The sequence below is a fragment of the Bufo gargarizans genome, chromosome 5, assembly GCF_014858855.1.
Source record: "Bufo gargarizans isolate SCDJY-AF-19 chromosome 5, ASM1485885v1, whole genome shotgun sequence".
Taxonomy (NCBI): Eukaryota; Metazoa; Chordata; class Amphibia; order Anura; family Bufonidae; genus Bufo; species Bufo gargarizans.
This window is the reverse complement of record NC_058084.1, coordinates 366,912,604-366,925,855: the sequence shown is the minus strand read 5'-3', so window position 1 is coordinate 366,925,855 and position 13,252 is coordinate 366,912,604.

The window sequence follows — 13,252 nt, the reverse complement described above, 5'->3', positions numbered from 1 at the left end:
CTTCATGGCCAGGTACTTTTTTGTGATTTAGTGCACATGGTGGTTTAACAGTCCTAAATTTTATATTGGTTGGACTGTCAAAATCATTTTTGCAACCTAGCGCTTTTTATTAATGTTTTTAGATTTCTTTTAAGAAAACTGTGGAAAGAATAAAAAAAACATTTTGGTCTCAAACTATAGCTTTTTATTTACTTTTTAATATAAAAACTGACCAAAATAAATTATTAAAATGGGTTCCTTATTTTGTGATGATCATTATAGTTTTGCGTGAAAGGGGCAACTATGGCAATGGTATTGGCTTGTGTGGGCATTTTTTCTTTTTTTTCTTTCACAAAATTATTTTTTATATATTTTTTGCACAAAATATGTCCCCTAAGAGGTCATTAAAGGTGTTGTCTCACTTCAGCAACTGGCATGTATCATGGAGATAAAGTTAATACGAGGCACTTACTAATGTATTGTGATTGTCCATATTGCTTCCTTTGCTGGCTAGATACATTTTGCCATCACATCATACACGGCTTGTTTCCATGGTTATAACCACCCTACAATCCATCAATAGTGGTCGTGCTTGCACACTATAGGAAAAAGCACTGGCCTCTCTGGTGGACGTGGCTGTGGGAGCTCACATAAGTCTCCACTTTTTCCTATAGTGTGCAAGCACGGCCACTGCTACTGGATTGCAGGGTGGTGGTAACCATGGAAACGAGCAGTGTAAAGTGTCATAGAAAATGAATCCAGTCAGCAAAGAAGGCAATATGGCTAGTAACAATACATTAGTAAGTGCGTTGTATTAACTTCCTCTACATGATAAATATTTCTTCCTTCTCCTCGGTCTCCACAGACGAGAACTTCCCTCCTTCTCCTTGACTGCAGGAGCAGGAGCTTTAATCCTGCACCATACATGTACAGCTCTTGGTTGTAAGGGAGTTAAAGTCCAGATAGTTGTGTACTGCCAATTCACATATAGCAGTGGTCTGCAACCTCTGGCTATTGTAAAACATCTTGTGTGTCTTCACAGCAAGGGTTTACCAGAAGCCACCCAGCAGACCAAGGCTCTTACACAATAGTTGGCCCACACAAGCTAACTGAAGACAATGCAATTTTCCATAGATATTTGAGCTACTAGGGTCTATTTATTTATTTATTATGATGATTCACCTATACCATTTTTGACCTTATTGATGATATCTACTTTGTGTGTATATAGGCCCAATAATTTTTTCTGGTGAACCCAAGGAATCCCAGCCTGATGCCACAGACAGTCGTGAGAATTGTAGTTTCCCAACAGCTGGCACAGTTTCCCTATTTACATACAGAAAGTCCATCAAATACACCTGTCCATCAAGCTGAGGCTGGGCAGAGAGAAGCTGGAGGGGGGCCACCAAGTTGACACTTCTCTCTGTTCTTGGCTCGGAGTGGTTAGGCCAGAATGAATCTTCTGAAAGGTTCCCTTTCATTAATACAGTATATAGGATAATAGTTACATAGATAGTAGATAGTTATATATAGCGAATGGTAGTAGTGAACAAATGGGAGCATGTATGGAGATTATTACGCTTACACAAAAATCCAAAGTGGATACCAATATCTTTCTTATTCTTTTATTATTTGTTTGAAATATTTTCTATATTTTTAATTACTAGCATAGTTGGACACGGCTTTCTAAAATTGGCGAAAGATAGATATTTCATAACAGATGGTGAGATCTCCAGACAATGATAGGCCACAGACAATGGACCCCTGGATGATCCATTTAAACTTTTATATCTGTCAGAAAATATCTCATGTATGTTCCCACCTTCACCTATGCCTTATTATATTGTAGTTAAACTTTAGATGTAAAGATTTTTCACTTAATAGCTAAAGTTTGTTTTACAGTCAGAACTTTTAAAGGGGCATGAACCTATTCATTTCCATAATAAAGGCAATCAGGAGAATTTTGTGCATTTGCATTGACCCATAAACATTTCACTAATAGTAAAGTAAATCCTATGCTCATAGTTTACCACGTATAACCAAGAATAGTAAAGCATTAATAAGTTCTGACAGCTGTGCATTTTTCTCTAATTTTCACATCTAGAAAGAACTTTTACAATCCATCAAATTGTAACCACTTTACCAAAGGGTTTACCCTCATTCATTACTATTGCCACCCAGTGAACACGTTTCCAGCTCTTGGATTTTTTTTTTTAGATTTTGCATCACTGACATAGCTGAGCTACGGCTTTTTTTTTTTTTTTTTTTTTGCAGGACCAGTTGTATTTTTTAATGCCACCATTTTATTTTAGGGTATCTATATTGTACTGACTCTTTTACCTTGGGGATGAAAAAATAGCAATTCTGCAAAGCTTTTGGTGTTTTGTGTGTATTTGTGTGTTTTGTGTAGTTTAAAATGTACATTGTTCATTGTGGGGCATAAATAACATGCTACCTTTAGCCTCTGGATCAGTGCAATTGAGTCAATACCAAATTGTATTGTTTTTTATGCTTATTACTTTTGCACAATAAACATACTTAAAAAAAATTATTTTTGTGTCGTCATATTCTGAGAGGCATAACTTTAGTATTTTCTAGTCAGCGGAGCTGAGTTAGGGCTTGATTTTTGGCAGAAGTTTTAGTTTTTATTTGTATCAATTGTGGGTGAATACTATTTTTGATCACTTTTTATTCCATTTTTGGGAGGTGGTATGAACAAAAAACAGCTATTTTGGCATTACTTTAATTTTTTTTATCTATGCAATTGTTTGATTTAAATAATGTGATAATTGTATAGTTTGAGTTGTTACAGATGCAGTGATACTATTTATACAGTAGAATGAAACCTTTTTTTATTTTATTTTTTTATTTTTGACTTTTTCAATTTAAAATATATATTTTTAAATATATTTATTAGTCCTACTAGGGGATATATACCAATCATTTGATCGCTTACCTAGTAGACTGCATTACTTAGTGCAGTCTGCTCTGCCTTCTTCATTAAGCCCTTTAGACCCTGTCTTTGGCAGGGCCTAATAGGCTTCCACAGTAGGCAGAAGCAATTACAAGACCTTTATGTGCCATAGCAACCATCAGTAACCAATAAACACATTGCGGGGGAGCTGATGCGTGACAGAGGGAGCACCCTCATTTTGTCTTTTCATCTAGATGCCATGTTCCAAACTGACCACAGCATCTAGAGATTTAATGAAGAACAAGTCACTCAGCACAACTCTATAAGGCTTTATGCACAGTAGATCTGAGTAGATCTCCCACTTATGACTGTCTAGAAAATTAATATGCTGCTTTATCATATCACAATTCCATACCAAACAGCTTTGGAAAAGACTAAGGAAATACAAGGTCAGCGTTGTGAATATTGGGCCATGGACATTTTTTGCACACTAAGCTGCACCTCTAATACCACCCAATTCCTGTCTACACTCTCCCAATCCGATCCAATTTCCTTTGTGCCCCATCACAGTATAATTCCCCTAGTACCCCCACACAGTAGTAATGCTCCCTTAGTACCCACACACACAGTAGTTATGCTCCCTTAGTGCCTCCACACAGTATGAATGCCCAGTAAGTTCCCCCACACAGTAGTTATGCCCCCTTAGTACACACACAGGAGTTATGTCCTTTAAGTGCCTTCATTACAATAGAATGCCCCCACACAGGAGTTTTGCTCTCTTAGTGTCCTTTTACGGTAAGACATGTATTAAACTGGCAGATGAGCCTTAAGATTGTTGGGAAGGAAGTTTTCCTTCCAGACATTTGCCTGCTCGTCAGTGAAGGAGACTGCTGCAATTGCATGCAGCGATCTAGTCCACAGTATGGAGATGAGCAATTGCTAATGGCTCTCATCCCCATACAGAATGATTGTTCGCCGGTACCAGAGCGTAATTAGACAGCACAATCTGATGCCGGCAAATTATAATTTTGGTGTCTGCGTAAAATATGTGATTGCCTGATGAATGAGCGTTTGCTCGTTCATTGGGTAATCAGCGTCACTTTTACACAATCAGATCATCACTAATAAGCATTCCTATGATCTCTTGCTAGCCATGATCTAGCCGCCCCCACACAGTAGTTATGCCTGCTTAGTGCCCCATTACAATACTGTTTCTCCCTTAGTGCTCCCCTCATAACTGTGATGCCCCCTTAGTGCCCCCTTACAATAGTGATGCCCCCTTAGTGCTCTCCCACAATAGTGAATCCCCTGTAGTTTTAATAAAATATTATAATAATATAAGTATATATATATAGATATATATATATATATATATATATGTTATAAATAATAAAATATAATAAAAAATGTATAAAATAAAAAAGTACTCACCTGGCCTCTTCCCCTAGCTTGTGCGCTCTCCTGCTCAGCAGACATGCTGAGATTACTGCATCGCACCTGCGTGCTGTGGAAAGCACAGGCCAGTAAATGGTGTAGCAGGATACTGACAGCTCCCTGCTTCACCATTGCATTCATCGGTTGAAATAAGGACATACCGCAGCCCTTCCAAGACGATGTGACAGACGCCAAAATCCTGGACTATCTTGCCGGATCCAGGATGATTGGGAGGTATGAAATTCAAACTAAATGCGCTCTTTTTAGACAGGATTGGAATATGACTGAAGTCGTACATTGGGTTTCATCAGAACAAAGTAGGGAAACTTTTATTAAACTAAATCTTGGAGAAAGGTTTCTCTGCCCAGTCCTGATTGGTATCCAATCCTGTACTGGGAACAAAAGGTATGTTGCACCATCAGTAGAGTTGAGCAGACACCTGGATGTTCGGGTTCGACGGGTTCAGCCGAACTTCACAAAAAAGTTTGAGTTCGGGACCCGAACTTGACCTTGAACCCGAACCCTATTGAAGTCAATGGGGACCTGAACTTTTGAGCACTAAAATGGCTCTAAAAATGTAATGGAAAGGGCTAGAGGGCTGCATGTGGTTAAGAGCATGGCAAGTGCTCTGCAAACAAATGGGGATAGGGAAATGACTTTAAATAACATAAAATATGTAAAAATAATAATCTTGATCTAGGAGGACGATGTCCATGTAGAGTAGAAGGTTGAGGAGGCAGTGGATGTGGCGGTGTAGGTGGAAGCCGCGGTGGAGGAGAAGGTCGTGCTAAACAAACGTTCAGTCAATACACTGGCTGCAGGGCAGGCCAGCACCTCCAAGGCGAAAAGGGCAAGCTCAGGCCATGTGCCCAATTTAGAGACCCAGAAGTTGAAGGGGGCAGACCCATCAGTCAGTACGTGTATGCATGTTCACACATACTGCCCCACCATGTTGCACGTCCCCGTGATGTTCACAATCCAATTGGATATCCTCTCTATTAACTTTCGATGTTCTTTTCTGCGCCTACCATGTTGATCACAGTTAGCGGTGAATCAGGGTTCCAGGCCGGAGAGGGAGCATGAGAAAGGGATACCACATCCAAGGGAGGTCAATGGATGAAATTAAATGTGATCAAGCAGAAATGTGGGAGAAGTTATTAAAACGGAAGAATCGATGGAAAGGACGGGGCGCACGGCAATTACCCACTCCCAACTCGGGAGGTAGTGACGATAAATAACAAACCAGGACTCTTAAGATGCCCTGTTATTGGAATTATTAATAAAAAACTATAGGGAATGTCACTGGGGTATTTTGGATTTGGAAACGTTAGACAGGAGAGGCCCTGCTGCCTCTTTGTTGAATCTAGATAAGTTCTGCCTGATCGCACATCCACGATCGATTTGGATATCTTCTCTATCAACTTTCAATGTTCTTTTCTGAGACTACCATGTTGATCACGGTTATCGGCGAATCAGGGTTCCACACCAGAGAGGAAGCGTGAGAAAGAGATACCACATCCAAGGGAGGTCAATGGATGAAATTAATATTGATCGAGCTGAAAAGTACGACAAATTATTGAAGCTGAAGCTTACAAGTAAAGGAGGTTGCGCGCGTCAATTAAAGAAGAATTTTTTTAAATTGAATTCCCTATCACCTATGCAGAGCAGGGGTTTATATACGGCAAAATTGGTAAAATGTCACCTGACAATGTAACAGACAATTTTTTAAAATTTATGTCCCTGTCCCCTATGCAGAGCAGGGGTTTAATCACAGCAAAAATGCTCAATGTAGCAGACAAATTTGTGAAATGTTTTTACCTGTCTACTAGGTATAGCAGGGGTATATCACAGCCAAAAATTTGTGACTTTTACCTGAGAATGTAACAGACAAATTAGTGAAATGTTTTTACCTGTCTACTAGGTATAGCAGGGGTATATCACAGCCAAAATTTGGTGAATTTCACCCGAGAATGTAACAGACAAATGAATAAAATGTTTTTACCTGTCTATTAGGTATAGCAGTGGTATATCACAGCCCAAAATTTGTGAATTTCACCCGAGAATGTAACAGACAAATTAGTGAAATGTTTTTACCTGTCTATTAGGTATAGCAGGAGCATATCACAGCCAAAAATTGGTGAATTTCACCCGAGAATGTAATAGACAAATTAGTAAAATGTTTTTACCTGTCTACTAGGTATAGCAGGGGAATATCACAGCCAAAAATTGTTGACTTTCACCCGAGAATGTAACAGACAAATTAGTGAAATTTGTTTACCTGTCTAACAGGTATAGCAGGGGTATATCACAGCCAAAATTTGGTGAATTTCACCCGAGAATGTAACAGACAAATTAATAAAATGTTTTTACCTGTCTATTAGGTAGAGCACAAGTATAACACAGCAAAAAATTGGTGAATTTCACCCGAGAATGTAATAGACAAATTAGTAAAATGTTTTTACCTGTCTACTAGGTATAGCAGGGGAATATCACAGCCAAAAATCGTTGAATTTCACCCGAGAATATAACAGACAAATTAGTGAAATTTGTTTACCTGTCTACTAGGTATAGCAGGGGTATATCACAGCCAAAAATTGGTGAATTTCACCTGAAAATGTAACAGACACATTAGTGCCATTTTTTTACCTGTCTACTAGGTATAGCAGTGGTATATTACAGCCAAAAATTGCTGAATTTCACCCAAGACGCACAACAGACTAATTTGTGAAATGTTTTTATTTGTCTACTACGTAGAGCAGGGGTATATCACACCCAAAAATTGGTGCATTTCACCCGAATATGTACTAGACAAATTAGTTTTTTTTTTACCTGTCTACTAGGTAGAGCAGGGGTATATCACACCAAAAAGTTGGTTAATTTCACTTGAATATGTAACAAACAAATTAGTGAAATTACATAAAATAAAATACATACAAATTAAAAAAAATAATCTTGATTTATGAGGTGGAGGTCCATATGGAGTAGGAGTTTGAGGAGATGGTGGTAGAAGCGGCGGTGGAGGAGGACGAGGTAGCCAACACAGTTTTTTTGTTTTAATTTTAATTTTTTTAATTTAATTAGGGTACTCTCCAAAAGAGTGGGAAATATCCAAAATACAACAATGAGCAATGGCGAAGTAGTATAATAATGGCTGGGTAAGGCCGGTATATATGTCTATTCTGCACAAGGTATGGACAAGTCCTGTGGGATCCATGACTAGTTAATTTTAATGAACGTGAGCTTGTCCACATTGGCTGTGGACAGGCGGCTGCACTTGTCTGTGATAACGCCCTTTGCCGTGCTAAACACACGTTCAGACAATACACTGGCTGCAGGGCAGGCCAGCACCTCCAAGGCGTAAAGGGCAAGCTCAGGCCATGTGCCCAATTTGGAGATCCAGAAGTTGAAGGGGGCAGACCCGTCATTCAGTATGTGTCAGAAGTTGAAGGGGGCAGACCCGTCATTCAGTATGTGTAGGCATGTGCACACATACTGCTCCACCATTTGCTGAAATGCTGCCTCCTGCTAAGACGTTCCATATCAGCTGGTGGTGCTGGTTGTTGTGGCGTGCTGACAAAGCTTTTCCACATTTCGGCCATGTTTACACTGCCTTCTGAGGTGCTGGTGGTGCCCTAGCTGCGTTGGCGACCTCTTCCTCCACCTCTGCCTTCTTATTGTGCTTCCACTGTGCCCCCGCTGTCAGGTGGGAATGCAACCAGCAGCACATCTACCAGCGTACGCTTGTACTCGCGCATCTTACGATCACGCTCCAGTGAGGGAATTAAGGACGGTACGTTGTCCTTGTAACAGGGATCCAGCACTGTGGCCACCCAGTAATCAGCACAAGTTAGAATGTGGGCAACTCGGCGGTCGCTGCAAAGACACTGCAGCATGGAATCGCTCATGTGTGCCAGCTGCCCAGAGGCAGCGACAAGCTGTCCTTTGTGGGAGGAGTAACGTCTGTGTCCTCTGTATCCCCCCAGCCATGCACCAGTGATGACCATGAGCTGGTTTGGGTGCCACCCTGCTGTGAACACGGTTCCTCCTCCTCCATCCACTCCTCCTCATCCTCCACCTCGTCATCCTCCAGAACTGTGCCCTGGCTGGACAATTGTGTACCTGGCATTTGTGGGTGCAGGAGCCCACCCTCGGAGCCACTTGTGAATGACTGGCTGGAAACCCTACTAAATGATCCCTCTTCATCCTCCTCCTCCTGTGCCACATCCTCTTCCATCATCGCCAGCAGCGTTTTTTCAAGGAGGCATAAAAGTGGGATAGTAACGCTGAGAATGGCGTTATCGGCACTGGCCATGTTGGTGGAGTACTCGAAACAGCGCAACAAGGAACACAGGTCTTGCATGGAGGCCCATTCATTGGTGGTGAAGTGGTGCTGTTCCGCAGAGCGACTCACCCGTGCATGCTGCACCTGAAACTCCACTATCGCATGCTGCTGCTCACACAATCTGGCCAGGATGTGCGAGTTGGAGTTCCACCTTGTGGGTATGTCGCATATGAAGCGGTGAGCGGGAAAGCCAAAGTTACGATGCAGTGCTGACAGGCGAGCAGCAGCAGGGTGAGAATGCTGAAAGTGCACACAGACAGCCTGCACTTTATGCAGCAGCTCTTACATATCGGGGCAATTTTTAAGGAACCTCTTCACCACCAAATTCAGCACATGCGCCAGGCAAGGGATGTGCGTCAAACTGGCTAGTCCAGAGGTGGATGAAGAGGCCGAGACTACAGCACAAAAGGAAGCAGGAGGAACCAGAGACCTTTCTTGGTTTTTGAGGTGTCTACTCCACTGCAGCTCATGATTTGCACTTAAGATGCCTGGTCATGCAGGTTGTGCTCAGGTTGAGAACGTTTATGCCTCGCTTCAGGCTCTGATTGCACAGCGTGCAAACCACTCGTCAGCACATTGAAGAACTGCCACGCCAGGGATCTCCTTGGAGCTGACTTTGGTATGCTCGGTCCCTTGCTGTGGTGGGCAGTAGCAGGCATACTTTCTAGGGGACGGCCGCTCCGCTTTTGCACCCTGCTCCCTCTTCTGCTGTGCAGGTGGCTCTGTGCGACCACTGCCTCTTCCTCCGAACTACACAGGTCACTCGCATGACCTTGATTCCAAGTGGGGTCGAGGACCTCATCCTCCTCCACATCATCCTCCACCCAGTCTTCACCCCTGCCCTCTTTGTCGGTATGCACACTTTCAAAAGCCACAGCAGTTGGCACCTGTGTTTCGTCATCATCTGAGACGTTCTGCGGTGGTCCTCCTATATACTCATCTTGAAACATAAGTGGTTGGGCATCAGTGAACTCAATCTCTTCCACTTCTGGGGCAGGACTAGGTGTATGGCCCTGGGAAACCCTGCTAGCAGAGTCATCAATAAGCAGAAGAGACTGCTGCATGACTTGGAGCTCAGACTGCTTGCCTGATTTGCAAGGGGGGGAGGTGAAAGACTGATGGACATCGGCTGCAGGTGCCAACTCTGATCTTTCAGCAGGAGACTGGGTAGGAGGCAATGTAAAGGAACTGGAGGCACTGTCAGCAACCCAATCTACTATCGCCAGTACTTGTTCTGGCCTCCCCATTCATAGAGCCGCATTAAGCCCGACCAAATAACACTGAAGGTTCTGTCGCCTACTCGCACCTGAGGAAGGTGTTTCACTTGTGCGTGTAGCTGGCACAAATCGACCACGTCCTCTCCCTGCAACAGGAGCTCCACCAGCAGCACCACGACTGGGGCCACGTCCCTTATATGATGCTCTCCTCATATTTCTCAAATTTAGGATCTTTCCCAAAATGGGTGTTTTTTTATAACAGAATATAACAGCAGTATCTACTGCGTGTATCTCACACTGACAGATGCAGCAAAGGCTGCAAAATTAATTTTTTTGCCCAAAATGTGTTTTTTTTTAAATAACAAAATAGAACAGCAGTATCTAATGCGTGTATCTCACACTGACTGATGCAGCAAAGGCTGCAAATATAATTTTTTGCCCAAAATGGGTGTTTTTTAAATAACAGAATAGAACACCAGTATCTAAAGCCTGCATCTCACACTGACAGATGCAGCAAAGGCTGCAAATTTTGTTTTTTGCCCAAAATGGGTGGTTTTTTTTTTATAACAGAACACTAGTTCAGTGCTCTCATTAAAAGAAACAAAATAAAAAAAGTCTTAATAACAGAATATAACACCAGTATCTAACGCGTGTCTCTCCCACTGACAGATGCTGCAAAGGCACCAGATGTAGGATATTGCCAAAAATTTGTGTTTTTTTAAAACCCAGAATATTATTGCAGTATTTCAAGCTTGTATCTCACATTGACAGATGCAGCAAATGCTGCAAATTAAGTATTTTGTCCAAAATGGGTGTTTTTTTATAACAGAATATAACACTAGTTTCTAATGCGTGTATCTCATACTGACAGATGCAGCAAAGGATGCAAATTATTATTTTTTGCCCAAAATGGGTGTTTTTGTAAACCCAGAATAATATTGCAGTATTTCTAGCTTGTATGTCCCACTAACAAATGCAGCAGAGGCCCCAGATGCAGGGTATTGCCAAAAATATGTGTTTTTTTAAACTCTGAATAATATTGCAATATTTCAAGCTTGTATCTCACACTGTCAGATGCAGCAAAGGCTGCAAAATTAGGTATTTTGCCCAAAATGGGTGTTTTTCTAATAACAGAATAGAACAGCAGTATCTAATGCGTGTATCTTACACTGACAGATGCAGCAAAGGCTGCAAAATTAAGTATTTTGCCCAAAATTTGTGTTTTTCTAATAACAGAATAGAACAGCAGTATCTAACGCGTGTATCTCACAATGCTAGATGCAGCAAAGGCTGCAAATTTATTTTTTTGCCCAAAATGGGTGTTTTTTTAAACCTAGAATATTATTGCAGTATTTCTAGCTTGTATGTCACACTAACAAATGCAGCATAGGCATGTAGGGTATTGCCAAAAATGTGTGTTTTTTTAAATCCAGAAAATTATTGAAGTATTGCAAGCTTGTATTTCACACTGACAAATGCTGCAAAGGCACCAGATGTAGGATATTGCAAAAAATTTGTGTTTTTTTAAACCAGATTATTATTGCAGTATTTCAAGCTTGGATTTGAATGTCACAAATGCACATATGCTGTGCTGGTGCACTGAGCTTGCATAAAATGGCCGCCGCCGCCCACCTAACTAACATACGGATAAAAGTTATTTTTCAGTGTCACTGGGCTCAGGGCAGGGTAAAAAGATTGTGCACTGCACCCACAAAACTAAATCTATGTAGATCGCTGAGTTAACAAGCAATTCAGATTAAAGATTCTTTCCTATTCTCTCCTTCACAGCAGCAGCATCTTATCCCTACACTAATCAGAGCAGAGTGACATGCAGCGCTACGTGACTCCAGCTTATATAGAGGCTGGGTCACATGCTGCACTGGCCAATCACAGCCATGCCTTTAGTAGGCATGGCTGTGATGACTTCTAAGGGCACAAGAGTAAAACACTTTTTGATTGGCTGCTCTGCAGCCTTTCAAAAAGCTCCAATAAATCACCGAACACCGAACTCGAACCCAAACTTTTACTAAAAAGTTTGGGTTCGGGTCCGGGGTCCAAAAATCCTAAAGTTCGGTACGAACCAAACTTTACAGTTCAGGTTTGCTCAACCCTAACCATCAGTTTAGATAATTTCCACAGGAATGCAAAAAATGTACCATCCCTAAAATGGTTCACTAATTTTGCCAAGCATGAGCTATGTTTAACTTGATCTCTCGATGTGAGTCAAATTACATTTTAGGAAATATTTTGTTGCCCAAATTGTTTTTGCATCTACTATTCCAATGTAATGCTTGGAGAGACATGAGAATTTGTGTTCAGTTTCTTCGTAGCCCTAAACTGGAAATAGTAATCCAGCACACAAAGGGTAAGAAATGTGCTTTGTAATTGGAGATCTTGCTCAATTTGTATTTCCTACTGAGTAACAAAGATGAAACCTGATAACACATAAAATAAGCTATTGCCAGAATATAATTGACAGTTTTATGCTCTTTAAGAGGGCTGTTTCTTCTATCCGAAGGAATATGACAAGTACCTGTCTGTATGTCTTGTGAAAGCAATGTAACAAGCTCGTTTTGTGTTATTCACACAAGTACTTGGATAGTGAATGGTGCTCTTTTGAATGCACAAGGAACACATTAATCATTTTTCTATGTTTCCTATTGCCTGAGCTCCCTATTATACACGATATAGAATGGCATTTTCTGTGGTTTGAAACGCTATGTTATTAAAGTCTTTTAATAACACAGACACTGTATATAGCTAGCATTGCAATGTAAGATAAAAATAAAAAAAAATATATAATGTTCAATGTACCATGTAGTTCTGCAATTTTTAGAGTGGAAAAGGTGAGAAAATGTCACCCATAAAAGCCAAGGGCCAAGTGTGAAATTAAATCCCAGTATGAACTCTCCCCCCCCCCCCCCCCCCCCCCCAGCCAGCGGGACCTGTGAAGAGAAAAATACTTACCTGCTCCCCTGCTACCCATTTGCTTTTAGGCTCCCTTGCTGCCAGTCCATCTACACTGCCCTTCTGATCCCCATCAGTCAACCTGTGCATCAACAGGGTCATATACACCTCTGCAGCTAATAACTTGCCTCAGCAGTGATGTGTCCTCAAGTAGAATGTGACACAATACTAATGTAATGCTTGAGGACATGTCACCACTGAGGCCAGTAATTGGCTGCAGCAGTGCATGTGACCCTGTGAGCCCAGGAGCTATGGAGCCAGAACAGAGTGGTGGAGAGCAGGTATCTTTCTCTTCACAGGTCTTTCTGGCTAAGGGGATTTTTTTTTTAATCCTAGACAATCCCTTTTAATATTCACTATTCTAGCACAATTAAAAATTGAAAAATATATCATAATAAT